This window comes from Dipodomys spectabilis, unplaced genomic scaffold, assembly GCF_019054845.1.
Source record: "Dipodomys spectabilis isolate Male_0828 unplaced genomic scaffold, ASM1905484v1 ptg000019l, whole genome shotgun sequence".
Lineage (NCBI taxonomy): Eukaryota > Metazoa > Chordata > Mammalia > Rodentia > Heteromyidae > Dipodomys > Dipodomys spectabilis.
Genome location: NW_024870696.1, coordinates 332,239 through 359,776, shown reverse-complemented (window position 1 = coordinate 359,776; position 27,538 = coordinate 332,239). Strand labels below are relative to the sequence as shown.

Genomic DNA, 27,538 nt, shown 5'->3' with positions numbered 1-27,538 from the left:
TTGGTATACTCATCATTAATGAAGCAATCTTTTTATTACCCAAGACTTGTCCCCGGCCGGATCTGTATTCAACCACCTGGATTCCTTCATTACTAGCTGCTGTGCGGAACACAGATGCTTTGTAACTCTAGAGTTCAGTGTCAGGGGCTATGAAGGCCAGAGTTGACTATGAGAGGGCTGTGACATATTTCTGGCTATGTCATTTCGTAGGTTCTTAATAGGACCTGAGATGCAGGCTTTCTTTTGCCCTTTGTGAACTCATTTTGGAAGTTTCTGTTGGCTGATTCCAACTCTATAAAGGAAAGCACAGGGAATTCATGGAACATCTCAACCTATCTTGGTATTATTTTTTCATTTTTGGTTCCATGTGTGTCTAGATTTAGCTTTAATAATCTATCAGCCTTACAGGATCTTCCTGATTGCTTTCAGGTCAAATGCAGACTTGACTGCTCATTTTCTTGTTATTTCCTGGAGGTGGATTACAGTGCTCCATTCTGCCATCTGGAATGGGGATTCTTTGCCTCCCTGTTGATCCCTTCATGCTTTCAGTGTTCATTTCAGGCCATACACATGCTTTTTCTTCAGAGAGAAAAAAAAATCAATTTCCTCTGGGCTGAAGAGAGGCCAGCATTTTTGCAATCCCCCAATGTTATATTATACTTTTAAATAAAAGGATATTTCTGAGCTCTATAGACAGTACCCAGAACAACCGCTTATTCAACTGCAGTGGCAAATCAGCATCAGCCATCAGCCATTCTCACTTTTCCCAGCTGTCATTAAGAAATGGATCTTCCGGAGCTGAGAACAGTGGTTCATATTTGTAATCCTAATCCTATTTGTAATCCAGAGGTAGAGATTGGGAGGATCAGTTCAAAGCAAGCCTGGGCAAAAACTGAGGCCCTCGCTGAACCAAGAAATATGATGGTGGGGCTGGGAAGGTGGCTCAGTGGTAGAGCGCTTGCCTTGCATGCATGAGGCCCTGGGTTCCATTCCTCAGCACCACATAAGCAAAAAGAAAAAAGCCAGAAGTGGTGCTGTGGCTCAAGTGGTAGAGCGCTAGCCTTGAGCTGAAGAGCTGAGGGACAGCACCCAGGCCCAGAGTTCAGGCCCCACGACCGGACCCCGCCCCCTAATAATGATGGGATTTGGGAGACATAGATAGGAGCATCATAGTCTGAGGCCAGGCTTGGACAAAGCTGAAACCCTATCCAAGAATAAAAATAAAAAACTCAAACAAGTACTGCGCCATGAATTAAGTGGTAGAGTACCTAATGGTAAGTACTGTAGAAATAAATAAATAAATAAGCTTGCTGTGTTCTTATTGGTTGATGTCATTCCTTTCTTGGCTCTGCAGGCATCCAGATGTACCTTTGCAACAGAGAGCACTATGGTTACCTGCCCATCCCTCTGAAGCCTCAACAGACCCTACAAGAAGACGTTGAGACCCTCATCCATGTGCAGATAGAAGCAATGAGTGAGTGACCCTGCAGGCAGGGTGATGGCACTGTTCATTGACAAAGTGACTAGACCAGTCTGATCATGCCTCATGGAGGTCCAGCATCTCCTGGCTCTCAGCCTTGCCTGAAACAGCTGTTCAGCTCTCCATTCATTCTCCAGTTTTCCTTGTATGAAATTCAAATATATGTCATCAAGGAGCTTCCTGTCCTGGTGGACACTGGGTACACAAAATAGTACCCTCCAAACAAGGCAATAAGCACTATAACTGTGTTTTGTAACATGAACTTAATTCCTAACTTTGTAATTCTGTAACTTAACTTTTATTGTCAAATGATGATAATAAAACTTTAATTTTAGAGCAGATATACACAACTCATATATGTAGGGGGGATTAATATATACTAACACATATAACATATATATTAACACATATAAATGTTTATATATACATCTATATTATGTATGTGTCACATATACAGATATGTGGCATATATGTCTATATTATAGATAATATATCATATAATATTATATATTATTCCTATATTATATATGTTGTATATATTTTTTATATAGATTATAATACAGACATGCACATAGACATGGTTAACACAACAATAATAATTATTATGACTCCCTTTTACATAGTTTTTGATATCATAGACAACAAACCAACCACTTTTTGTTCCTTGTCTCATGAATATTCTCTACAACCCAGTGAACCCATAATAATAAAGATGAAGAAGTTGAGGTACAGAGACCCCAGGTAATGAGATCATTATACTAAGCACATGGCAGGTTGAAATTTGAACCAGTCTCACTGTCTCCAAATCTCATGTCCTTGAAGATTGTATTATCATTGTTCTGGGTCTGGCATGCTGTAGGAAGACCATTTTGGATATGGCATGGCAAAGCAGATAGAAGACCATGGGGTTCAGAACTGGAGTGGGAGCCATGGAGAGAAGGAGAGTAGGAAGAGAGACTAAGAACAGATAGGGGAAGGCTCAGCAAGAGCTGGCTGTAGGTGGAAGAGCAAAAGACAGGCACTCTCAGTTCTGGCTAGAAAGTCTGCGATGACTAGGAATTTTAAATGGAATAAGCCATTTAAAATAAAAGGGGTTTGAAAGAAAGTTTACCATTAGACTTATTGAATTGCCTGTGTCTATTTTCCACTGTCTCCTCCAGACTGTAAATCCCTTTTTCATGTTAGTCTAAGGGTATGGCACCTGCTCATCAACTAGTAGACATTCTGCAAGTATTTGCTGATGAGTGGCCGAAGAATGAATGAATAAATGACTGAAGGTGACTGTAAGTATTAGTTTACTCTCACAGAATTTCTGGGACTAGCTCTTCAGAATCTCTTCTGTGATTTTTTTTTTTTTAGTCAGTCATGGGGCTTGAACTCTGGGCCTAAACGCTGTCCCTCAGCTAGTCAGCTCAAGGCTAGCACTCTACCTCTTGAGCCATATCACCGCTTCCGGTTGTCTGGGTGGTTTTTTGGAGATAAGAATCTCACGAACTTTCCTGCCTGGGCTGGCTTTGAACCTCCATCCTCAGATCTCAGCCTCCTGAGTAACTAGGATTACAGGCGTGAGCCACCGGTAACTGGCCTTCTGTAAATTTTTAAGAATCTCTTTTATGTTTTTTTTTTCTAGATGACCTTCTAGATAAGGTTGGATAAGGTTGTTACCTTAATGTCTGTGTCCCAAAACCTAGCACAGTGCCTGGTATATGACTAGTACCAAGCAAATATTAGCTGAATTCATGGCAGACAAGTGAATGAATGAATGAAAATGGTATTGTCAAGACTTCTGAGCCTAAAATCAACTTAAACCCAGGCTCTGTCACTCATGAAAGGAGAATCAATTTCTCAGAATTAGGACACTGACTTTGCAAGATTGAGAGATGCCAATAAAATAATATATACCAACTCCACAAACGAAGGAAATGTGGAAATTATTATGATTCCGTTCATCACTTGATTCCATTCATCCCATGACTCCCAAATAAGTGTCAGTTTAGACAGGAGCTCAACAGAACCTTGGGTTCTCCCCCTTTTTTTTCCCAGATGACTGTGTGTGTTGAACATTCTCAGTACACAGAAATGCAAACACTGTCAATACAGATTTTAATGATAATAAATTATAAGCATGCACAACTCCTTTTCTAGCTGGGGAGAATTCGTTTGATAAGAACCTGTTGATCATAGCTTTCATTACTGATCTTCCTGCACCTGCCAACTCCAGTGCTAAGCATTTAAAAAAACATTTCATTTAATTCAGTATTTGAATTCAGAGCCTCATGCTTCCTAGGCTGATGTTCTACCACTTGAACTACACTTAGAGCCCTACTTTTTTCTATTTATTTTTGAGATGAAGCCTCAAAGCCTGCTTAAGCTGGATTTGAAGGCTCCAGATCTCATACACCTGAGTAGCTATAATGACAGGCATGAGCCACTAGCACTTTGCCTCATTAGTTCTTGTATTAATCTTCTCTAATTACAATTTTGTCAACATTTTATATTCTGAATTTTAAAATACAGAACATATTGGTGTAACAAAAGAATCAGAAAATAAAATAGAAATATGGACTGAAGGCTAACACAGTATGAATAAAATTACTTCCTCTAAGGAAAGATGAACTAGATAATCAAAACATTTTACAAAGTGACTCTCCTGGTTAGAGATGCTGGTGTTTGAAATTTCAGCCGTCACAGGGAAGTGATAAGAAACAGACAAATTTAAGATATGATTTAATTGTGTAGAGTCCATAGGACTTACAGATCTTGGTTGCAGCCCATGAAGGAAAGAAGGAATTAAGAATGATTCCAGGATTTGAGACCTGTAGATGGAAAAGGCTTCAGAAGAAAAGATTCATGGCAGGAAGTTTGATCTTGTTAGCTGAAGTTCTCTGTTAGACATCAGACTAGGGTGACAGAGCTAGTTGGATATAGGAATCTGGAATTCTAAAGAGAAACACCAACGCAGACAGGATATTTGAAGCCAAGGAAGAGTGTGATTTCATGAAATATATGGGCAGAGAAGGAGAAGAGGAAGACAGATCCTAGGGAGAGATCAATAGCCAGAAAGCTAAGGGGGTAAACTGAGTAGGGCTGCAGAGAAGTCAAGCAAAATGAAGATAAAGACTTGATTATCAGTTCTGTGAAAATAGAACTCTGTGATGACCTTGAGCAAAGGAACGTGATGGAGAACTAAATCTATTGAAGTGAACTGAAGAGAAGACAGGGGAGATGGGCAAATGGAAACGTGATGGGAAATGGAAGACAGAAAGGAAATCGTGACTGATAGAAGGTGAGAGATCAAGAGGGAAATTTTTGTTTGTTTTTGTTTCTTTGTGTTATTTTTTTCAAGATAGAAATATTACAGCATATTTGTATGCTATTAAGAAATATCCAAGATACAAGGAGAACTTGATGGCATGGAAGAGAAGATGACTATAAAAAGGGAATCCTTGAGCCAAGCAGGGTCTTGTAGCCCAGGACCATGTCATGAAGAGTATACTCCATAGAAATGGGATTCTCCATCTCCTGCAGCAGATGGGAAGGTAAAATGTGATGATACACATCAGGTTGAGTTTGTAGACTAGAGGTAGAATAAAAGACATATCTAGTCAGATTCCAAATATTTTCCTGGTAAGTTGTCCAGTCATGGCCCAGGAGAGTTATTGGAGATTTCAAGAAAGTAAAGGAATCAAAGAAATCTCTAGACACTGTGAAAGTAAATTTTCTAAGGAAATCTAACATTTGATGTTGTCAAGACACATAATTGGGGGGTTCTTCTATAGTGATCTTCTTGGTGCTGAATAAGTGAACAATACAACCAGGTGTAGCCAGCATCAAGGTTTTATCAGACAATGACAATGGGAGGAACTAGGAGTCTTTAAAAGGGAATGAGAAGCCGGGCACCAGTGGCTCAGGCCTGTGATTCTAGCTACTGAGGAGGCTGAGATCTGAGGATCGAGGTTCAAAGCTAGCCCAGGCAGGAAAGTCCATGAGATTTTTATCTCCAATTAAACACCAGAAAACCCGAAGTGACCCTGTGGCTCAAGTGGTATAGAACTCGCCTTGAGCAGAATTGCTAAGGGACAGAGTTCCTGAGACAGAGCCCAGGCCCAGAGTTCAAGCCCCATAACCTAAAAAAAAGGAGGGGAATAAGAGTTTATGAGACTCTGAGTGGTGTGGAAATGAATAATAATCATAATTATCATTTGGTAAAAACACTGTATCTGGGCTTGGAATGTGGCTTAGTGGTAGAGTGCTTGCCTTGCATGCATGAAGCCCTAGGTTCAATTCCTTAGTATCACATAAACAGAAAAAGCCAGAAGTGGTGCTGTGGCAAGTGGTAGAAGACTATCCTTGAGCACAGAGAGGCTCAGGGACAGTGTCCAGCCCTAAATCCAAGCCCCAGGAATGTTAAAAACAACAACAACAACAACAACACAGTGTCCAATACTCTGTGTATACTAACTCTTAAGTGCACTGGAAGCTGGATGGTAGACATGAGAAAGTTATAAGGTGTGGGAAGACTGGACTTGGAAATCACAGCATGAAGCATCACGAAATTTCAAGTGCCTCTACTCTATATTACTCTTTTTGTGTGTTTGTACCTGTGGGGAGGGGCAAGGTACTAGCTTTTAAACTTAGAGCCTCACATTTGATAGGAAGGGGGCCTATAAATTGAGCCATGCTCCAGTTCTGGCTATTTTTCATGTAGCATCTTGCTGTTTTTGCTTTGGCCAGCCTGGACCTCATTCCTCCTATTTACTTAAAATGAGATGACTAGTGTATGCTATCTAACATTTTTTTTGTTAAGATGGGGTCTCTTAAACTTTTTTCAGGGCTGGTCTCAATCCATGCCCCTCTAGATCTCCACCTCCTGTGTATCTGGGAGTACAGGTTTGAGCTCCTAGCAACAGATTACCGTGAGAGATTACTAAAACCAGATTACTAAGATACAATAGCATATGAGATCAGAAAGTCTAAAACTGAGTTCCAGCTCAGCTAATTATTCAGTGTTTGACCTTGGACAAGTCCACACTGGATAGATCTCAGTTTGCTTGCACATAGAAGCAATCAAGCACAGCAAAAAGAGAAGAAAATGGCATCTATGAAAACACTTAAATTGTAAGGTACTTAAGTGACTGCTATGGTTGAGAACAGATCTGCAGTTGAAGATGATTATTTTGGTAGGCATATACAGCCAAACTGTATATTTTTATTTAAATATATATTAAATATATGTTACATATTTTAAATATGTATTTACATATCTTCATAAAGGTTATGTCATTTGCTTGTAAATGAATGGAACTGGAGGTCATCATGTTGAGCTATAGGAGCCAAATTCAAAAGAGCCAAATATTACATGTTTTCAATCATTTGTAGAATTTAGACCTAAATGATATGCATATATATATATATATATATGCTCTACATATACATATACATTCATATGTAGAGAGAGAGAAAATATGACTGCAACTTAGGAATTGTTTGGGGGAATGAGAAGAAGGGGAAAAGGGAAAGAGAATGATGGAGGACTAATACTATTGAAATACATGGTATCTATAAATGAAAAATGGCAAAACTAAACTAGAAACTATTGACTAATAGAGGTAGGTAGGGGTAGGAAAAGAGAGGGCAATAGAAGGGTTTATTTTGATTATTATATGGTAAAATATAGTAAAACCTGTACAAATAATATTTGCTTAAAAATGACACGAAAGTAAAAGTAGGCTCTGCTGTGGGTCTGGATACCAGAGGGAGGAGGGAAGGCAAATGGAGAGGAGTGAATGTGGACATATTCATGCATCTAACGCATTTGGTAGAAGGACTTTACATACATGTATAGGCACTTGATTACCCACGTCTGAGTGTCTGAGGTGGAGTGGAGCTGCCAGGGAGGGAGTGTATCCCCAGAGACTTCCCCATCCAGTGACTTTGCTTCCATTTTCATTTCCTCTGGCTGCTTCCAGTTTTCTCAGCTCCCCAAGGCTGCTAGCACACCAGGGAGGTCTTGCACTATTTCCCTGCAGCTCTTCTGCTGTCCCCTCAGCCCCTGCCCCCACACTAAGACTCCACACCCAGGACAGCCGGGCCAGGGAGGGTTCTGGGAGGAAGCAGCTCCTCTGGATTCGGCACTGCTTTTCTGTAGACATTCAGCTACAGATTTAACTCTGAGCTGTGCTGCTAGGTGGTCACTGAAATAGTTGAGGGGGTAGAGACCTGCAAGCAGTAGGAGGAAAGCCAGCCAGTGCGTCCCCAGATCCCAGCACCTGTCCTGCTTGTTTGAGCAGTGGTTTCTATGGTCAGGAGGGCCAAGTCCTTCTCCTGGATGGTGACATCAAAACCAGTCCACAAGCTGGGCCCTGGTGGCTCACACCTGTCATCCTAGCTACTCAAGAGGCTGAGAGCTGAGGGTTGTGGTTTGAAGCCAGCCCAAGCAGGAAAGTCCTTGAGATTCTCATCTCCAATTAATTACCAGAAAACTGGAAATGGCACTGTGGCACAAAGTGGTAGAGTGCTAGCCTTGAGCAAAAGAGCTCAGAGACAGTGTTCAGCCGCTGAGTTAAAGCCCATGATTGATTTAAAAAAAAAAATCTGCCATTTCAGTGGACCCTCAGCAGAAGTGGAGTTGTGAGGCTGAGGCTGGGGCATGGTGGTAGAACACATGCTTAGCAGGTATGAGGCCCTGGGTGAAATGCTAGAAGCCCTTCTCCCATCAAAGAAAGAAAGAGGTCCTGAGATCAGAGAGGCTGTAAGACCACTGAACATGCTCCCGGACTCTTACTGGTACTCTGTTGCAGAGGAGATCAAATCAGGGTGCCCCCTCTTCTAAAGCTACTGCTTTGCCTCTCTCAGGCACCTGGACCTGAGTTAAATGTGCTGGCATCTAGAGTTGTGCCACCCATGTCTTCTAAGTCAGTGCCCGAGACCCCACAACTCCGTAAGCCAGTGGCTGTGACAGGTCGCAGAGGTAGAGTGCCGTGTGCACATGAGTGGCTCACTTTGATTTGTGGTGCTCGCACTGACCTCATGTGCTAGCTCCCCACTACCGTGTGAGGACAGGGGTCCTTCCCTGCCTCCAGCTGTGGTACTGAACTCGTAGTACCACACCTGCACATGCTGTGCCACCCGGGCACCTCCGCCTTGCCCTCGAGCAGCTGGGCCTCTGGGCATGAGCCAGGCAGGCTGTGAACGGCCTGTGGCCTGCGGGCAGTGTGCTGGCCTAGCCCATCTAGTGGATGATCCCAGGGCCTCGCACACTCCCTCATGGGCCTGCTCAGTGGCATGTTGGTGGTGGCCGGCTGCTGATGCTTGGTGGGAAGGGAAGTCACTGGATTGAGTCTGAGGTTTGTGGCCTTGAGTACAGCACGTAGCCTGGTCTGCAGAGCCTTGGGATATTTGGGTCCCCAGGCCCTAGGGCACTGCCATCCCTAAGTCTGTCCCTCACCCCTGCTGCCTCCCAGCATTTGCTGAAGGCAATGAATGTTTAAGAAGGCTGCGGGTCTGGCTGCCGCACTTCTGTCTTATAGATTGATGATCTCAAGCTGTTCTGTTGATGTCACTGTGCATCTGTGTTTGGGGAAAGAGTATAAGAGAATGGTTAACCCAGCAGGAGCTCATTACGCCATGAATGATGAAAGGTAGGCGCCTGGTTTATTCCTGTTTGATTTGCTTGCTTCATTGAGGAAAACAAATGATCATGTCACCCTATTGAGAATTTCAGCCTCCCACATTTCAGTTATTTTTGCCTGGAATGACTCAACTTTCAAAATATATTGTTTGCCTTCTTTCTTGGATTATGACCTTCATTACTGGATAGGGAAGGGAAGCCAGTAAAAGTGTGTGTGTGTGTGTGTGTGTGTGTGTGTGTGTGTGTTCTGTGTGTGTGTGTGTGTGTGTTTCAAGAAATGAAGGACCCTTAACTACTAATGCTCATTAGACACCACAGTCTTCTGGGAGTGGTGGTATACTTGTAATCTCAGCACTCAGGAGGCTGAGGTAGGAAGGTCTGGAGTTTGAGGCCAGCCAGTGTTCCACAGCAAGACACTGTCAAAAGAGAGAGAGAAAAAAGAGAGAAAAAAGACAGAGGGAGGGAGGGAAGAAGAGAGGGAAGGACAGGTATGGGAAGGAGAGAAGGAGAGAGGAAAGGAAGAAAGGAAGAAGGAAGGAGCAAAAGAAAGCTGTCCCACCCCAGAATTTCACATCAGTTGGCATGAGTGAAACTGGCCATGGTCTCTCTCAAGTTCCTTAGTGAAGGGGCCACTGTACTGATCACGCCTTTCATACTGCGTCTCAGTTAGGTTGGGATCCCCAAACCACCATGCTAGGATGCATCTGTAGCTTACTTCTTCCTGCTGAGAGCTTGCAGTCCTGGCATCTTTCCCAGACCATTTGCTCTCCATGTGTTGGTGTGGCCAGCATCCCAGGCGGCTTCTCCACATCAACACGTGCTGCTATGATCACTATTGGGGGTCATGGAGGCTTGGAAGGTGGGTCTGTTGAGTTGAGCAGCAGACATTTGAACCTTCTTCAGAAAGTCTCTTGGCTAGACTGGGCATGGTGCCTCCTGCCTGTAATCTCAGCTATTTGGATGAGGGATGTAAGGAGGATGGATGCCCAAGGCTAGCCCCAAACTAAGTTAGTCTGAGAATTTATCTGAAAAAAAAAAAAAACAGACTAGAAGCAAAATAAACCCTAAAGCATAGCTTAAGTAGTAGATTGCTTGCTTAGTAAGTACAAGACCTGGAGTTCAAGCTCAAGTACTGCCTTAAAACCTAAAATTAAAGTATCAGTAACACGGCCATAACTAGCTTCATTTGCCTGGAATAGAAGGAAATAGAAACTGGTAATAGCTGCAATGATTATCATTGTCAGTACTATTAGTAACTTAATGATCAACTCTCAAATTCTTTCATATAAATGTACATAATTATATAGAGAGACACATATATATGTATGTGTCTGTATATACCATAAAGAAATGCACTAAATAGTCGGGCTCCGGTAGCTCACGCCTGTAATCCTAGCTACTCAGGAGGCTGAGATCTGAGGATCACGGTTCAAAGCCAGCCCAGGCAGGAAAGCCCGTGAGACTCTTATCTCCAATAAAACCATTAGAAAACTGGAAGTGGCGCTGTGGCTCAAGTGGTAGAGCACTCTCTTTGAGCTGAAGAACTGAGCTGAGGGATAGCACCCAGGCCCAGAGTTCAAGCCCCACAACCAACAACAACAACAAAAAAGAAACCCACTAAATAAAAAATAACTAAATAAACATAAAATAAAATAACCAAATGAAAATAACATGAGGAACCCCACTAAACAGTATTTAAAAGGAGGGAGAAGGAGAGTATGAGGTTAAGAAAGAATAAAAGGGGGGGTGAATTTGATCAAAAAGTACATGATGTGCATATGTGCAAATATCACAATGAAACTCCTTTGTACAATTTATGCTAATGATTTTTAAAGAAAATGTCCAAATTATCCCTTTCAGGAAAATTACATCAGTACTGTGAGTTCCTACAAGACCACCAAGCTTTCAAGGTCTTTTCAGCCTTATTGGCCACATTCCTTCCAATCACGGAAATCTATAGAACTTTAAAGTTTTTTGGTTGAAGGGGGGTGAGAACGTTGAAGGAGGTAACAGTGAGCAAGATGCACTGTATTCATAAACTGCTTGGCTAAATACCAAAAAAATGGATGAAAGCTCTTTTGAGAGGATCAAATTGATAAAACTCCTCACTGAAGGCACAATATCTCTCCACTTGGGATCCTCCATGGTTGGGGTATGGAACAAGTACTGCAGTGAACAAATGCTCTCAACAGTCAGGACTCCAGCTACCAGGGTTCCAGCATAGCCACGTAGTCCTGAAGACCTGCCTAACAGCTCTCCTCTGCCCTGGAAGGCCCAAGTTGGGTTCCAGCCCTGAAGATCGGGCATATGACTGGAACTCTGAGTTCACTAACAAAGCCCTCTGTGTGCCTCTTGTGTCTTCCAGTTGACCGTCCTCCAATGGAACCTTCCCAATTTGTGTCACTCATCCTTAAATATCCAGACAAGATGGGAGTTAATGAGGTAGGAAAGTGCGTGTGTGTGTGTGTGTGTGTGTGTGTGTGTGTGTGTGTGTAACACATGCTTGTACATGTGAGCTGTGCAGTTGTTGTATTACGCAGTCTTTATTAAAGCACTCTCCCAAGCATCTGATTGAGAGCCAGCAATAACGATGTGGCTGCTGGAAGGCTCTGGAATCTTGAGAAAACTACTGATATGTTGTTTTGCCTCTATTCTATCTTTGATGAGGAGGGTCCTGGAAACAGGAGTTAATCATTGCATCAAGAAAAAGGAACTATTTCATAGGGAAAGTGAATATGCCAGGCTTTAGCAAACTCTGTATGGAAGGTAAGGGAAGAAGATATATGTTCTCTACTTGGAGGACACTGGGTTTTTTTCTACCAGAGTAGAGTGCATTGCTGTTGTTCCATTTAAAAAATGTTGGAAGAGGACAAGGAGAGAGAGAAAAAGAAATGTGTTCACAAATTCTGCTTTCTACAGGCAAGAGTTCGTAATAGCTTTTCTAAGGACCAAATTTACTCTGCAGTTTTCATTGTATCAAGAGCACGACCTAAAATGCAGCTCACTAGTAAAGCACTTGCCCGGGTCCTGGTGTCAAATCCCAGAAACACACATACACACAAGACAAAGAGAGAAAAAGGAAGGAAAGGAAGGAGAGAGGGAAGGAAACAAAGGAAAACCAGTGAAATGAACATGTGACAAAGTGTTGTACACCAGAGCCTGCAGAGCCACGACTACAACTCACATCACTGACTCCTTCCTTATGGTCTGAAGGTGTCCAGCAGTCCACACACTGAGACACAACTCTCTTTGGACCTTCGATAGGCAACAGTCCAGTATCGTTGGTGTTCATTGCCACTGCTTAATGTAAGGAAAACAATAACTGTAACACACATGGACTTGCACAAAACACAGCCATGGTTGCTGATGGAACTTAGAATGCTGTTGTAGCTCTCTCCTTTCCTGCAGCTTTCCAGTTCTCTAAACAAAAGGACCCACATGTCCTACATATATTCACTTTCTTCTTAAAATTACATTTCTTTTTATGTTTTATTGTAAAAATAGGGTTCAGAGGGGTTACAGTTACATGAGTAAGGTAATGAGTACATATCCTATAGAGCATTGTTAACTTCCTCCTTTGTTTTTCCTCTACCATTCCTTCCCTCCCCACCTTCCCAACTCCCCCTCCCCCAAGTTGTAAAGTTCATTTTCAAATAGTGTCTTGGACATCTCATTGTTACAACAGGTAAACCTATATCCTTATTTGAGCATTTTGTTATTTCCCTTCCCCTCCCCAAATTAGAAAAATGTATATACAAGATGCAGGACACTGACGTCAAATACAGTGAAAACCGGGGAAAGAACATACAAAAGAAACAAAAAAAAATCACATAGTACATTTTAGATACGTTAAAATCAATAGAAAGAAAGAAAGAAAGAAAAAACCCTATCTTGGGTTTCATTTCGTTTAACGTCATCTTATATGGTCATATATATGTATATAGCTTTTGACCTTTTCTGCTTGTCCTAGACATATACTAGTTATTTAGGGAAACTACGGGATCTATGTTTCTTTGGGACTGTCTTACTTCACTTAATGTAAGTTTTTCCAAGTATTTCCATTTCCTAACAAATGGGGCAATGTCATTCTTTCTGATGGAGGCATAGAATTCTATAGTATATATACACCACATTTTCTTGATCTATTCATCTACTGAGGGGCATCTGGGTTGGTTCCATATCTTAGCTATTGTAAATAATGCTGCAATAACATAATTGTGCTGGTAGCTTCAGTATAACCTTGTTTGTGATCGTTTGGTAAATGTCCAAAAGTGGGATTGCTGGGTAATAGGAGAACTCTATATGGAGTCTTTTGTGGAAGCTCCATACTGCTTTCCAAAGTGGTTGAACAATTTTACACTCCCACCAACAATGCAGTAGGGTTCCCTTTTGGCCACATCCCCTCCAGCATCTGTTGTTATTAATTTTCTTCATTTGTTCTAACTTGGGTGAGGTGGAATCTCAATGTTGTTTTGATTTGCATTTCTTTTATAGCTAGAGTAGTTGAGTATTTCTATTGGCCATCCTTATTTCCTCTTCAGAGACGTCTCTTTTTTAAGTCTTTAGCCCACTTATTTATTGGGCAGTTGTTTCTTTGAGGATTTGTTGTTGGAGGATTTAGTTTTTTGAGTTCTAAGTATATTTTAGATATGAGACCCTTGTCTGTTGTATGGCTAGTGAAGATCTTCTTCCAATTCGTGCGTTTTCTATCGATCTTGCTAGCTATGTCCTTTGTCATGGAGAAACTCCGCAATTTCATGCAATTCTATTTGTACAACCTTTCTTTGATTTGTTGTGTTTCTGGGTTACTACTAAGAAAATTTCAGCCTGTGCCAAGGAACCCTATATTTTCTCTTATTCCTTCCTGTAATGTTTTCAGGTTGTCTGTTTTGACATCAAGGTCTTTGATCCATATGGAGTTGATTCTGGTGCAGGGTGATATATAAGGATCTAGTTTTAGTTTTCTACTGCACCATTTGCCAAAGAGGCTGTCTTTCTTCCATTCTATTTTTTTAGCTCCCTTATCAAAGATTAGGTGGTTATAGGGTCTGTGGGTTCATTTCTGGGTCTTCAGTTCTATTCCATTGGTCATCAGGTCCGTTCTTGTGCCAATACCAAGCAGTTTTGATTACTATGGCTTTGTAATAGAGTTTGAAATTTGGTATTGATATTCCTCCAGCACTGTTCTTTCTGCTAAGGATTGTTTTTGCTCTCCATGGTCACTTATTTTTCCATGTGAATTTTTGGGCTGCTTCTTCTATTTCATTGAAGAAAGAGGTTGGAATATTGATAGGTTTGTAGATAGCCTTGGGAAGTATTGCCATTTTCATGATGTTAATCCTCCCAATCCAGGAGCATGGGAGGGCTTTTCACTTCCTAAGTTCTGCCTTAATTTCCTTTTACAGGTTTTTAAAGTTTTCATCGTAGAGCTCCTTCACTTCTTTAGTTAACTCCTAGATATTTTATTTTATTTTTTTGTGGGGGGTCCGGTCGTGGGGCCTGAACTCTGGGCCTGGGTGCTGTCCCTCAGCTCTTCAGCTCAAGGCTAGCGCTCTATCAGTTGAGCCACAGCATCACTTCTGGCTTTTTTCTTTTTGCTTATGTGGTGCTGAGGAATCGAACCCAGGGCCTCAGGCATGCAAGGCAAGCGCTCTACCACTGAGCCAACTTCCCAGCCCTGATATTTTATTTTTTTGTGGGGTTATTACAAAAGGAGTTGCTTTCCTGATTTCAGCTAAATTCATTGTTGGCACACAGAAAAGCCATTGACTTTTGAGGATTAATTTTATACCCTGCTACTTTGCCAAAATTTCGAATCAGCTCGAGTAATTTGGGAGTGGAATTCATGGGATTCTTTAAATACAAGATTATGTCATCTGCAAAGAGGGAGAGTTTTAACTTCATCTTTCCCTATTTGGATTCCCTTTATGTTTGCATCTTTTCTTATTGCTGTAGCTAGGCATTCTAATACTAAACTGAAGAGAAGTAGAGAGAGTGTACATTCTTGTCTCTTTCCTGAGTTTAGAGGAAATGGCTTTAGCTTTTCACCATTAAGTATAATGCTGGCTGTAAGTTTGTCATGCACAGCCTTTATTATATTGAGGAATGTTCCATGAATTTCTAGTTTTTCCAGAGCCTTCATCATAAAGGGGTGTTAGATCTTGTCAAATGCTTTTTCTGCATCTATTGAGATAACCATGTAGTTCTTATCCTTGCTCTTGTTAATGTGATGAATTATATTAATTGATTTTCATATATTGAATCCTGAAATGAATCTTGTTTGATTGTGGTGTATGATTTTTTTAAATAAGTTTTTTATTGTGAAAATATCGCACAGGGGGTTACAATCACATGAGCAAAGTAATGAGTACATTTCTTATCAAGCATTGTTGCTTCCTCCTTTGTTTTTCCCCTACCATCCCTTCCCTCCCATCTTCACAACTACATACCCTCCCACTCCCCATCCTCACCGCCAACACCTCCACTCCCCCCCCCCCCACTCCGCCTAAAATAAGTTTCAAGAAGGGGTCAAGCATGTCCATTGGGCATTTTGAATTTAATGAAGACCAAAGATCATTGGACAGGGATTTACCTCAGGCCATTCCAGGGTGGAATTAACTTTAAGGCTATTAGAGTCTGTCCTGTAATGACTAGGGACCTGGATTCTCACCAAGGACCCACCATCTGCCAGGCACCTCCCACTCCAGCCACATCCACCGGTGAGGAGGACCCTTACTCACTTCCCATCCACTGCTTCCACAGTCTTGACCTTGACCTTCTGCTGGTAGATTGTGTGCAGCATCCAATCCTGTCCGTCCTTTGTGCATTTCCAGTTGATCATGAAAATCTAATGTAGGAAGCCAAGGAGGGAGAAAAACACAAGGTACTTACATCTTATTCTTTTTTGAAAAGTTTAGTGAATGTCAAGGATCAAAGTTGCTGGTCAGCTAAGGATGAGAAACGACAGGGAAAACCGTAGTAAGGATGAGTAAGGATTTATACAAAATGGACTATTTTCAAAACAGGAGCTCTAATACTCACTGATAAACATGTTCTTCCTACTCTTGAAAAACAAACTTCAAAAAGTAACTCATCAAGAAGCTAAAGGCAAACTAAACATAGAGCACCAAGAGGAAGGAGACAATTGCCAAGTGGACTGTGTGTGTGTGTGTGTGCTTGCGCACGTGTGTGCATGTGTGTGTGCACACATGTGCACACACATACATATACCAGGACTTAGGCATTATCCCTTAGATTCTTTTCTTTTATTTTTTGTCAGTCATGGGCCTTGAACTTTGGGCCTGAATGCTGTCCCTCAGCTCTTCAGCTCAAGGTGAATGCTCTACCACTTGAGCCACAGCACCACTTCCGGTTTTCTGAGTGGTTTATTAGAGATAAGAGTTTCATGGCCTTTCCTGCTTGAGCTGGCTTTGGACAACGATCCTCAGATCTTAGCCTCCTGAGTAGCTAGGATTACAGGCGTGAGCCACTGGCACCCAGCTCCTTAGATTATTTTCTTAATGCTGGTGCTTTATCTATTGGGCCATACGTCCATTTCTGGCTTTTTGATGCTTAATTGGAGATAAGGGTCTCATGGACTTTCCTGCCTGGCTTGGCTTAGACTTCATTCCTCAGATCTCAGCATCCTGGATAGGATTAAGTTTAGGTGCCAACAGTACCCTGCTCAAGTGATTAATTTTATCATCAAAAGTTGAGGAGTTTATTCTCCAGTTTATTCTCCAGTTCTGCATTTGAAATCAGGGTTTTGTATTTGCTCTGTTCACTTGCTCAGCTTGCTTGTGTGGTTGGTGTGTTATCATTTAAGTCATACTTCCAGTCCAGCTTTTTGTAAGTTATTTTTCTGTTTTTGGAGATGGAGTCTCCTTGTTCATTTTTTGGAGATTGAGTGTGTTACTTTAATATATCTTCACCTGTCAAACCAAACTTGCAGCCATGGAGTAAAAATCATTTAGTCAGGCTGTATGTAATCCTTTGTTTGGGTTGCTGGATTATATTTGCCTGTTATATCCTTGATTTTATATCAGAATAATCCTGGCTTCATAGAACCAATTAGAATATACTCCATCCTGCTCTATTTTTTGAAAGAGTTTGTTAAGGATTAGTATTAATTCTTTAAATAGTTGGTAGTTCTCTAGTAAAGCTTTTTGGTTCTTTTGGGAATTTATTTTATCACTATCTCAAATTCTTTACTTGTTGTACACTTATTCTGAATTTCTATTTTTGTGTCATTGTATCAGTTTGTCCATTTCATCTCAATTATCTAACTTTGTTCATAAAATAACCCTTTCTACTTCTGCAATGTCAGTAGAGATGTCTTCTTTTCTAAGTTTAGTCATTTCATCCTAGTCTCCTTTTTAACTCATCAGTCTAGATAAATTATTTTCAATTTAGTAGATCTCAAATAACCATTTTTTGTTTTATTGATAGTCTTTATTGTTTTTCCTATTCCCTAGAATAGGAATAATATTATTTCTAATATATTTTGTTCTATTTCCTTCATTCTAATTACTTTGAATTTAGCTTGTTTTTGCTGGTTTCTTAAGGAGATTGGTTATATTATTTATTTGAGATAATCTTTCAATATGGCCATTCATAGCTATAATTAAACTTTTAAGTACCATAGTAGTTATGTAAACCATAAGTTTGCTATATTTCTTTTTAATTATTCAAATTATTTTCTACATTTTTAAATTTTTAACTCATTGAATACATAGGAGTATGCTATAAAACAGATTTGTGAATTTCCCATCTTTGTTATTGATTTTAAATTTCATTCTGTTATCCTTGGAAAATGTTCTTTGTATAATTTCACTCCTTTTAATTGCTCAGAGGCTGAGGAATGTATTGGAGCTCAGGAGGCAAATGACAAAATAGAACACTCAGAATTTGGGGGGCTTAAAAATCATTTTTAATTTTTAATTCTGAGTGCTCTACTCATTAGCTCAAGGACAGATGCCCCCTGCCCCCAAAAATAAACATACAGCTTCTTTCAGAAGCAGCTCCTGTGTTCATCCTCCCCTCTCACTGTCCACAGACACAGAACTGATTTTTGTCCTGCCTTCTTGGAAAGCTGAGGAGTGTATTGGAGCTCTGGATGCAAATGACAAATTAAAGTACTCTGAATTTGAGGGCCTTAAAACAAATGTTCCAGACCTACACCTGTAAGAGAAGTGGTTGCCACTCTTAGCTGTACTTCATCTCTTATCTAACTTGCTTTGTTTTGTCTTCTTATTCTCAAGTCAAAACATCCATATAATCATTGTTCTCTGGAGGGAGAGATGGACCTCTATGAGACTGGACACCTAGAAGTTACATCAGCCAATCCCCTCAAGGTAAAGATGCATAGGTACAGAAAAATCAAAGGGACATCTTCAAAGGCTAGAGTATCACTGGGAGTTTTTTATGACAAAATTGAGAGTTCTTGGCTGGGCACCCGTGGTTCACCCCTGTAATCCTAGCTATTCAGGAAGCTGAGATCTGAGGATCGTGGTTCAAGGCCAGTCTGAGCAAAAAAGGCTGTGAGACTCTGATCTCCAATTAGTCACCAGAAAATTGGAAGTGTAGCTGTGTCTCAAAGTGGTAGAATACCAGCTTTGAGTAAAAAAGTTCAGGGACAGCACCCATGCCCTGCGTTCAAGCCACATGATTGACAAAAAATAAAATTTTAAAAAAATGGAGAGTTCTTGTAGGCACTAAGTCTTAGTTTATAGGACCAAATGTCTGCATTTACTACTGGTAGACCTTCCTCAGAATAATTATTATTTTCTGGAGTTTGCTCTAAGCTCCAGATGTGATTACAGAGACAAAGAAAGTGGAGGGAAAAGGTGAGATTGATGGGCAGATCTGGGCCTTGGGTGCCTGAGTATTTCGAGTTCTTTCTGCCAGTGTTCACCAAGCATGGGCATAATAAAATGCCTGCCCAGTTCTTGGGGAACTTCTGAGGGGTTCTTCCTCCTGGATTTGTAAAACTTGTATCATTGCTTTGACAGATTTTTCTACTACCCAACCACTTCCAGCAACACATCTGTATTTGCCCAAGTGTTTCAGGACAGCTGCTTTGTCACTTCTTTTCTGTGTTTGAATTCTGTAAGTTTGGGGGGGAAGATAACTGTTAGAAATGAATCTACATCTGATCTACAAAAAAGTGGTTGTGTTTCTGTCAGGTATATGCTCCCTTGCAGGTAGTGACAGGATGGAAATGATGGGGTGGGAGAGATTTTATTTTAGTTATTAGAATTCCACGCTTTGTCTTGTTGTGGAGATGAGAAGCTTACTGTGGTGGCCTACAGGGGTTCTTGCTTCAGGCTGAATAGACTAGGTGTGGAGTGGGGAACAGCTCCCTTGAGAACTCTGTCCTTTCTCACTCCCCATAGTTAGAAATGGGTTCTCATCACTGTCATCTCCCAATAAGTGTAGTCCTTTTCAGTAAGAATGCAGCCATACATTTCCACCAGGAGAGATCAAGATGAAACCAGGAATGTTGTCTCTAACTGTATGAGTTCAATTACAAACTCAAAGAATAGGGAAGAACAATGGAAGGCTGAAATTGATCAAGATGCATTATAAACTGACGTGTTGAAAGAAAGCCCCTTGTACAACTACTTAAAGGTAATTTTAAAATGTTTTTCTTTTAAAGGTACACTGCTGATTAGATACCAGACTCTTTTCAGAGGACTGACTTCACACATGAAGGTAAACTGATGATGTGATCTGAGAATTCCCACTACAGGTCGCCCTCTGATTCACTAACCATCTCTCATCCTCCTTAATGGCATTATGCCTTGAGGAATTGGAAATTATTGGAAATTATTTGTCATGCATCATTTTATAAAGAATACTTAGTGAATGTTAAGCAAAATGAACAGAATAAGCCTTAGGGAGGAAGTTGAAGTGATATTCTCACTGAAAAGCTGCTCACACATTCATTGATCTCAAACTCAGAAGAATTGCACTAGGTCACAGATAAATTCACCACCAACCATTTGTCCAGAAACCACTTGCTATCCTGGCTAAGCCCAAACAACCCTGTCTTGGCCACACACTATTTTTCAATGAAGTAGAAATTGGTTTTGTAGAACAAAGTGTTTTCAAAGGTGATGTCACAAAAAAAGAACATTTCTCTCTTTGCACTGACTCCCCAGAGCAGAGACCCGGTGAAGACAGAATTAGAGTTTCTTTTGTGAAGACTTTGAACATAAATACCATATAACTGTATTCTTCTCCTTATTCGGCAGAAGCTGGTTCTGTTTACTGGGTGTAAGAGGTGAATCACCAGCCTTTGGTCTGGTTTTTAATATTTGGAGATTAATTTTTTTAATTTGGACAGGTTTGTTCTGGAACCCCTTCCACAGTCTTCAAAAGCTAGAATAAAGGTCACTCACCACTGTGCAATTGTGTGGGAATTGAGTCACCTTTTGCAACAGTGGTTTACAGGGCTGTCTCTAAGAGCTGACAAACTGAAAATAAGAGACCAGCAGCTCATGTGTAAGCATTCAACTCCACAGACATTTCACAGGTATTTAAACTTTCACTTTTAATTTCCTTTGTCTTTACAACAACTGATAACTGTACAAAATAAATGGAGAAACTTCATTGGGGGAAATATATAATATTTATGTTATATATATGATATATGTAATAGGTTTTCTGTGTGTCTGGCTCTTTTCTCTGTGTGTGTGTGTGTGTGTGTGTGTGTGTGTGTGTGTGTGTGTGTGTGTGTGTATGTGAATGCACAAATGCATGTGTTGGTACTGGGTCTTAGACTCAGGGCTTGCACTCTTCTTTGTTTTGCCAGTCCTGGGCTTGAACACAGAGCCTGAGTGCTGTCCCTGAGCTTCTTTTGCTCAAGGCTAGCACTCTAACACTTGAGCCACCCCACCCCTTCTGGCTTTTTCTGTTTATGTGGTACTAGGCAAGTGCTAGGCAAGCATTCAACCACTAAGCCACATTCCCAGCCAAGGGCCTTGCACTCTTGCTTGACTTCTTCCTCTTATGGCTGGCACCTTGCCACTTAAGCCACATCTCTGCTTCCAGCTTTTTTGATGATTAACGAGAGAAAAGTGTCTCTTGGGCTTGTCTGACAAGGCTGGTTTTGAACTGCAACCCTCAGATCTCAATCCTCTGAATAGCTAGAATTATAAGCATGAACCACCAGCACCTGGCTGTGTCTGGCTCTTATTCACTGAACAACCAAATGTAATTTTGTAATTTTGTAAGTACAAAATGATTAGAGTTCAGGCTGGGAGTGTGGTCTCGTGGTAGTGTTGCCTAGCAGGCATGAAGCCCGGGTTCAATTCCTTAGTACCACATATACAGAAAATGCAGCAGGTGGCACTGTAGCTCAAGTGGTAGAGCACTAGTCTTGAGCTGAAGAGCTCAGGGATGGCATCCAGGCCCAGCATTCAAGCCATATAACTGACCAAAAAGATAAAAATTAGAGTTCTAGAGTATGTTAGTAATATGTGATACCTCTGTACCTCCTCAGTATCCCTTTATCCCTGAAGACTCTTGAATATTCTTAAGTTTTTCTTTCTTTTATTCCAGTACTAGAGCTTGAATTTAGGTCCTGTTGTTGTTCAGCTTTCTTTTCTCTCTCTCTCTCTCTCTCTCTCTCTCTCTCTCTCTCTCTCTCTCTCTCTCTCTCTCTCTCTCTCTGAGAAACTTGTTTCTTAAGACTGACCTCTGAGCTGGGCACTGGTGGCTCATGCCTATAATCCTAGCTACTCAGGAGGCTGAGATCTGAGGATTGTGGTTCAAATCCAGCCCAGACAGGAAAGTCTGTGAGACTCTTATCTCCAATAAATGACTCAGAAAACCAGAAGTGGTGCTGTGGCTCAAGTGGTAAAGCACTAGCCTTGATCTGAAGAGCTAAGGGACAGCACCCAGGCCTAGAGTTCAAATCCCATGACCAACAAAAAAAAAAAAAAATACTAACCTCTGCCTTGAGTAAAGAAGACTTCCAATCAAGGGATCCCCAATCCTATAGTGGTTTTCTTTTATGTTCTTTTTTTTTTTTTTTTTTGTGGATCATGGGGCTTGAACTCAGGGCCTGGGTGCTGTCCCTGAGCTCTTTTTGTACAAGGTTAGCACTCTACCACTTGGAGCCACAGCACCACTTCTAGTTTTTGTGTGATTAATTGGAGATAAGAGTCTCATGGGAACTTTTCTGCGCAGGCTGGCTTAGAACTGTCATCCTCAGATCTCAGCCTCTTCAGTTGCTAGGATTACAGGAATGAGCCACTATACGTTAGTATTTTCTAAAAAGTAAAGGCATCACATAACCACAATATAATGACCAAAATCAGAAAATTAATTTTGATGCAGTATTGTTGGTTAATCTTATTCAAACATTGTATGTGATCTGAAGACATCCTCTATAGCAAAAAGAAAAATTATATACTTATTTGAAGATCATTGTACATTATAGTCTCATTCAGATAGTTACAGTAAAAATGCTCATATTGAAAAGATCCTGAGCAATTTTGTAGTAAAATCTTGTATGCAATTTTTTTGGAAAGATTATTTCAGAATTTTATTAGTAACTAAAAAAGAAATTCAACTACATTTATTATTATTTATTTCTTAAGCCAGATAACTAAATTCAAAAGAAGCCAAAAGATTTTCCTATTTTATTCTCACCAGAAAACTTAAAACAATGCCCTAAGACTTAGTTCCCTGATGCTTCCTTGTGTATTTTTCGACAACTATGGAACACAAATGACTTCCTGAATTCAGACCTCTTCCCCTTCCTTCCTTTCCCAGTCCCATCCAGTACCATTCTTTATTTTTTCATTTAACAACATTTTTAAATGGAATACAGGTTAGTACTTTTGACTATTGGAGGAGCAGCATTGTGTGATTCTACCTTCTTGAAAAACAGTGTAGAAGCCAACACTAAGGCCTTTTTATTTTGCTCAGAGAAAGACAAAGCTAACTGCTATCTGATTCCTAACCCTGCATGGGACTTCCCTTAAAATTCCCTTAGAATGCGTTTGTATGGCCATTTCCCAAGGTCAGGAGATGATCTTAAGTTCTCTCCTAACTTTCACGTTGATTTGGCATTCTTACCTGTATCTTGTAATATCCATGTTTTTCTCTGAAGATTTGGTATGCATAGACAAAATGTTTCTGTGGAAAGAGGACTTTGTGAATCATAATGTTGTTCTATGACAATCTATGTAACAAATGCCATTGTATTTTCTATGCAATATATTTTTTTTTCTATCTCAGATCTCCATGAGAAATTGAGGATCTCAGGCCCTTTCATCTGTGGGAATTTGTAAGACAAGGGGTTTCCAAACAGGGCGCTCTGTTGTGATGATGGAAGTCTAGGCTCTAGCAAAGAGGAGAAGAAATTTACATCTTTTTGGTCTTGGTCCTTCACTTACTTCCTTTACTTCGGTCTCAGTGACCCATGGTCTTCTAGTCTATTGATTTCTCCATTTTTTCATGGTTCCTTCTACTCTAGCCTCAATGGTGATGGTGTGTATAAAAGATAAATGTGTATGGGACACAGTTTGGTTTAGAGTTCTCCACTTTGATTCTCGACTTTAGGATGGTATGAAAGCAACATACAGTCAAAAATCATGCTTCAAGATGGGTATGGTGTTCCTACTGTAATAGCAGCAATCAGGAGTCAGAAGTAGGAGGATCATGAGTTGAGGCCAGCCTGAGAGACATATAACACCCTGTTTAAAAAAATTATATAGTTATATACTGTGCCTCAAATTTTGAATTAATGGCCAATTTGATACACTGTTCCACCTGCCCAATACTGGGCATTGGTAATGAGCCACAGCTCCCAGTCATAATCATAAGAGTAAACAACAGTGCTCTATAGTGTGCTGAGTTGTGGTGTCCGGCAGGTTAGATGTATTAAGAGCATTTCTTTTTTAAAAAATAATTTTTTTATTGTGAAACAAGAGTATGTCTTTATTACACTTTCTATTTCTATGGCATTACTTCTAACACCCCATTGTAAGGACATACCTTCTGTTCCTTTACTGTTCTTTATTCAGTTAGCAAACCAGAACCCTGATTAAATCCAGCTCTGCCTCTGCTTGACTAGGGATAAACAGCCACATAGATTGGTTTTAACATAATGAAGACACTCAGACAGGCTCTTAATGCTTCCAGGAAATCATTCTCTTTCTCCTAAAAAAGATCTTATTCCTCGTCCTTTCTCCTTAAACCCCATCATCTGCCTTCCCATCCACATTCTTAATTGATGACATCTCTGAGAAGATGAAAGCAATTGATAGACAATTCCCAGTCAACACCGTACCTCCAGCATCTGCATTCATTCTACAGTTATTATCATAGGAGAGCTGTGCATGCTGCTCTTCAGAGCTAATCCCTCCTGTCCCCACTGGAAGCCCATTCCCTTTCATCTGTTCAAGGACATATCCTTCCCTCTGTCTCATCATTAATTATTATTCTTAACACAAGAATAGTCCTAGATAGTCCTTGTAAAACTGTGAATCAGATCATGCCAGCTCTGCACAAAAGCCTAAGCTTTGAATAGTAGGTCAATTTTGGAGAAAAAAACACACATGGGAGTGTATTCATATGGTGGTGGTCCTGACTTAATAGATCTTAGGGGTTTTTCTTAAATAAGGCTATAATTGAGATGAGATATTGGTTCTAAGGCAGAAGAAGGTATTAATGGCATACAGTAGCTCGGTAACATAGCCAGGTGTGTGTGTGAAAGCTCCCTATATGAGAGATCCGGCAGAGCGGATTGATGGGGAGGGGAGGCAAGGGGTTGTTTGCTAAATGCTAATATTTCTATGTGGAAACAGGTAAAACTGGGTTCCTACTCCATACTTGAAGACTTAATTATAGAAAAAGCACAATATGAAACTTGGAGAAATAAATGTAAGTGAGCAACTTAATTACCTCAAGTGAAGAAACATTTTTACCTCACAAAAATACAAGTCATAGGAAAGAAGAATCAATTCAAATTCTTAAATATTACAACTTCTATTTACCTACATATATATTAATATATACCATCAGTAAAATAAAATATACTATTAATAAAGTGGAAAACTCCATAGATTGAGAGAAGAGAATTATCACACTAATACAAAGTGTACAGTAAGGAAAAGACAAAGAGAATGGCAGAAAACATGAAAAGATGTCACCATTTGCCATAAATCAGGCAAATACTCATTAAACAACCATTGGACCTCGCTTTCTATCAGACTGGAGGAGATGCAAGAATTTGCTAATGCAAAATACAGGATCACACAGGATCACACAGAAAATGTAACAAACTATGGATGGCATTATAATGTCTTTAATAATAACTGCACCACATTTTAGAAAAAATTGAGATGCATCCAAATGTCATTGAGATTATGATACTAGAACAAAATTAATAATGTCAACATTTTATTGTTTACTGAAAAGCAAACATTTTGTGAAGCTGAACATTAAGTCTATTTAAAATAGTTTAAAAAAAACCTAAGTCTAAAAATCAAGTTAAAGTATAAATGAAAAACTACACATAATACATCATTTTAATACAAAGAATTTTTATACTGAACTAAGTACACTATTAACAATAAACTCCATAAAACTTAATAAGTTCTTATTAATCATGAAAAATCCATACTAATAGCTTTTTTCAAATGTAATTTTTAAGTGAGGCAAGTTTGAGAGAGAGACAGACAGAGATACAGAGAGAGCAGAGCTCTAGCCTGTAATCCTAGCTACTTAGGAGGCTGAGGTCCGAAGACTGCTTGGACAGGAAAGTCCATGAAACTCTTATCTTCAATGAACCACTAAAAATATAGCTGTGATTCAGGTACCTGCAGCAAGAAAGCTCAGGGACAGTGCCCAAGTCCTGAGTTTGAGAGAGAGAGAGAGAGAGAGAGAGAGAGAGAGAGAGAGAGAGAGAGAGAGAGAGAGAGAGAGATTTCTAGGTCCTCATGCAGAAAATAGTTTAAGACTCTTCAAATGCAAATTTTGAGGTACAGGGGGAAAAAGGAAGGAAATTGTTTAAAGGGCTGGGGAAGGGGAAGGAGGGGAGAGGAAGAGCTGAGTGGTAGAGTGAAGAAGGCCAGGCTTCTGTGGTCTCCTTAGTAAATTCTGAGGATCCCATTTTGTTGTTATTGTAAGACCAGGACTCAAACTTGGTACCTGAGATTTTGCTCACTGGCTGGCGCTCTACCTACTGATCCACACCTCCAATCGTGAAGATTGTAGGGTTGTTCGAGAAGCTGTTTTCACTCACCTTCCTTGGAAAACGGCAAGGATATAAGTACAGGGCAACCACAAATACTTCTCTTTGATTGTTCACCTTGTAATATTCCATCATTTCCTCTGCAACTTTGAGAAGAACTTTTGGGAACATTTTGGAGATTTACAGTTGATATCATTGTGTAGAGTGCTAGTTACAGATTTTGTTACGGAAGTCTTTAGATTCCAATTGGTTACTGACTGGTCATTGTCCAGAGACAAAAAGAAGACATGTAAAAGTCTCACTACTGTCATTTTCTTTTAATCACCCTTCTGAAGTCCAGCATTTTATTTACCAGATTAGAATTTTACCCCTTGATCTCACTTGTGACCCACACAACATCAGGCTCATTCGGCAGATTCTGAAGTAGTAAATATCAAAAGCCATTTTATTTTCTTATTTTTGTGCCTGTAATGGCTTGAACTTGGGTTCCCCTTGCTTATTTCCCCTCAAAGCTGGCACAGTTGAACCACACCGCTACTTCTAGATTTTTGCTGGTTAATTGGAATAAGTCTTATGGACTTTCTTGTCCAGGCTGGCTTTGAACTGCAAATCTCAGAGCTCATCCTTCTGAGTAGCAAGGATAACAGGCACGGGTACTAGTACTATTTTAGATAGCCACAGACTCAGCTTTCCCTCAAAAATGAGATTCTGGGACATCTACTCAGTTACCCAGTTTGGGACAACAAAAAGAAGTCAGATTGGGGCTGGGAAGGTGGCTCAATGGTAGAGCGCTTGCCTTGCATGCCTGATACCCTGGGTCTGATTCCTCAGCACCACATAAGCAAAAAGAAAAAAGCCGGAAGTGGCGCTGTGGCTCAAGTGGTAGAGTGCTAGCCTTGAGCTGAAGAGCTGAGGGACAGCGCCAAGCCCAGAGTTCAGGCTCAACTACTGGACCCCCCCCCCCAAAGAAAAAGAAGTCAGATTGCACTCCTGTTATTGACCATCTAACCTGTTACAGAACCCAATCACAAGAACCTAAAAATACCTGAGGAATCACTCAAATGGTAGAATGCCAGCTAACAAGCACAAGGCACCAAATTTCAACCCTTGTACTGGAACAAGAACACCTTTGGAATATAAAGCCCTGTTAGCATGAGGCAATTGGCCACCAGGCCCACACTCTCCTACATCAATGTGGAACAAGTAGTCCAAATAAGGT

At 40.5% G+C, this 27,538-nt stretch overlaps 1 protein-coding gene across 3 annotated transcripts in view; it reads right to left on the bottom strand.

Moving 5' to 3' along the window:
- Window positions 1-23,258, bottom strand: part of LOC122103751 (prefoldin subunit 3-like) — a 36,356-nt gene extending 13,098 nt beyond the window's left edge. For all 3 annotated transcript variants that reach the window (XM_042674379.1, XM_042674377.1, XM_042674378.1), the window contains exons 1-2: window positions 23,199-23,258; window positions 15,851-15,957 (exon numbers count right to left, since the gene is read on the bottom strand). The gene's annotated coding sequence lies outside the window, so the exon portion shown is untranslated. The remainder of the gene's footprint in view (window positions 1-15,850; window positions 15,958-23,198) is intronic.
- Between the last annotated feature and the right edge of the window lie 4,280 nt (window positions 23,259-27,538).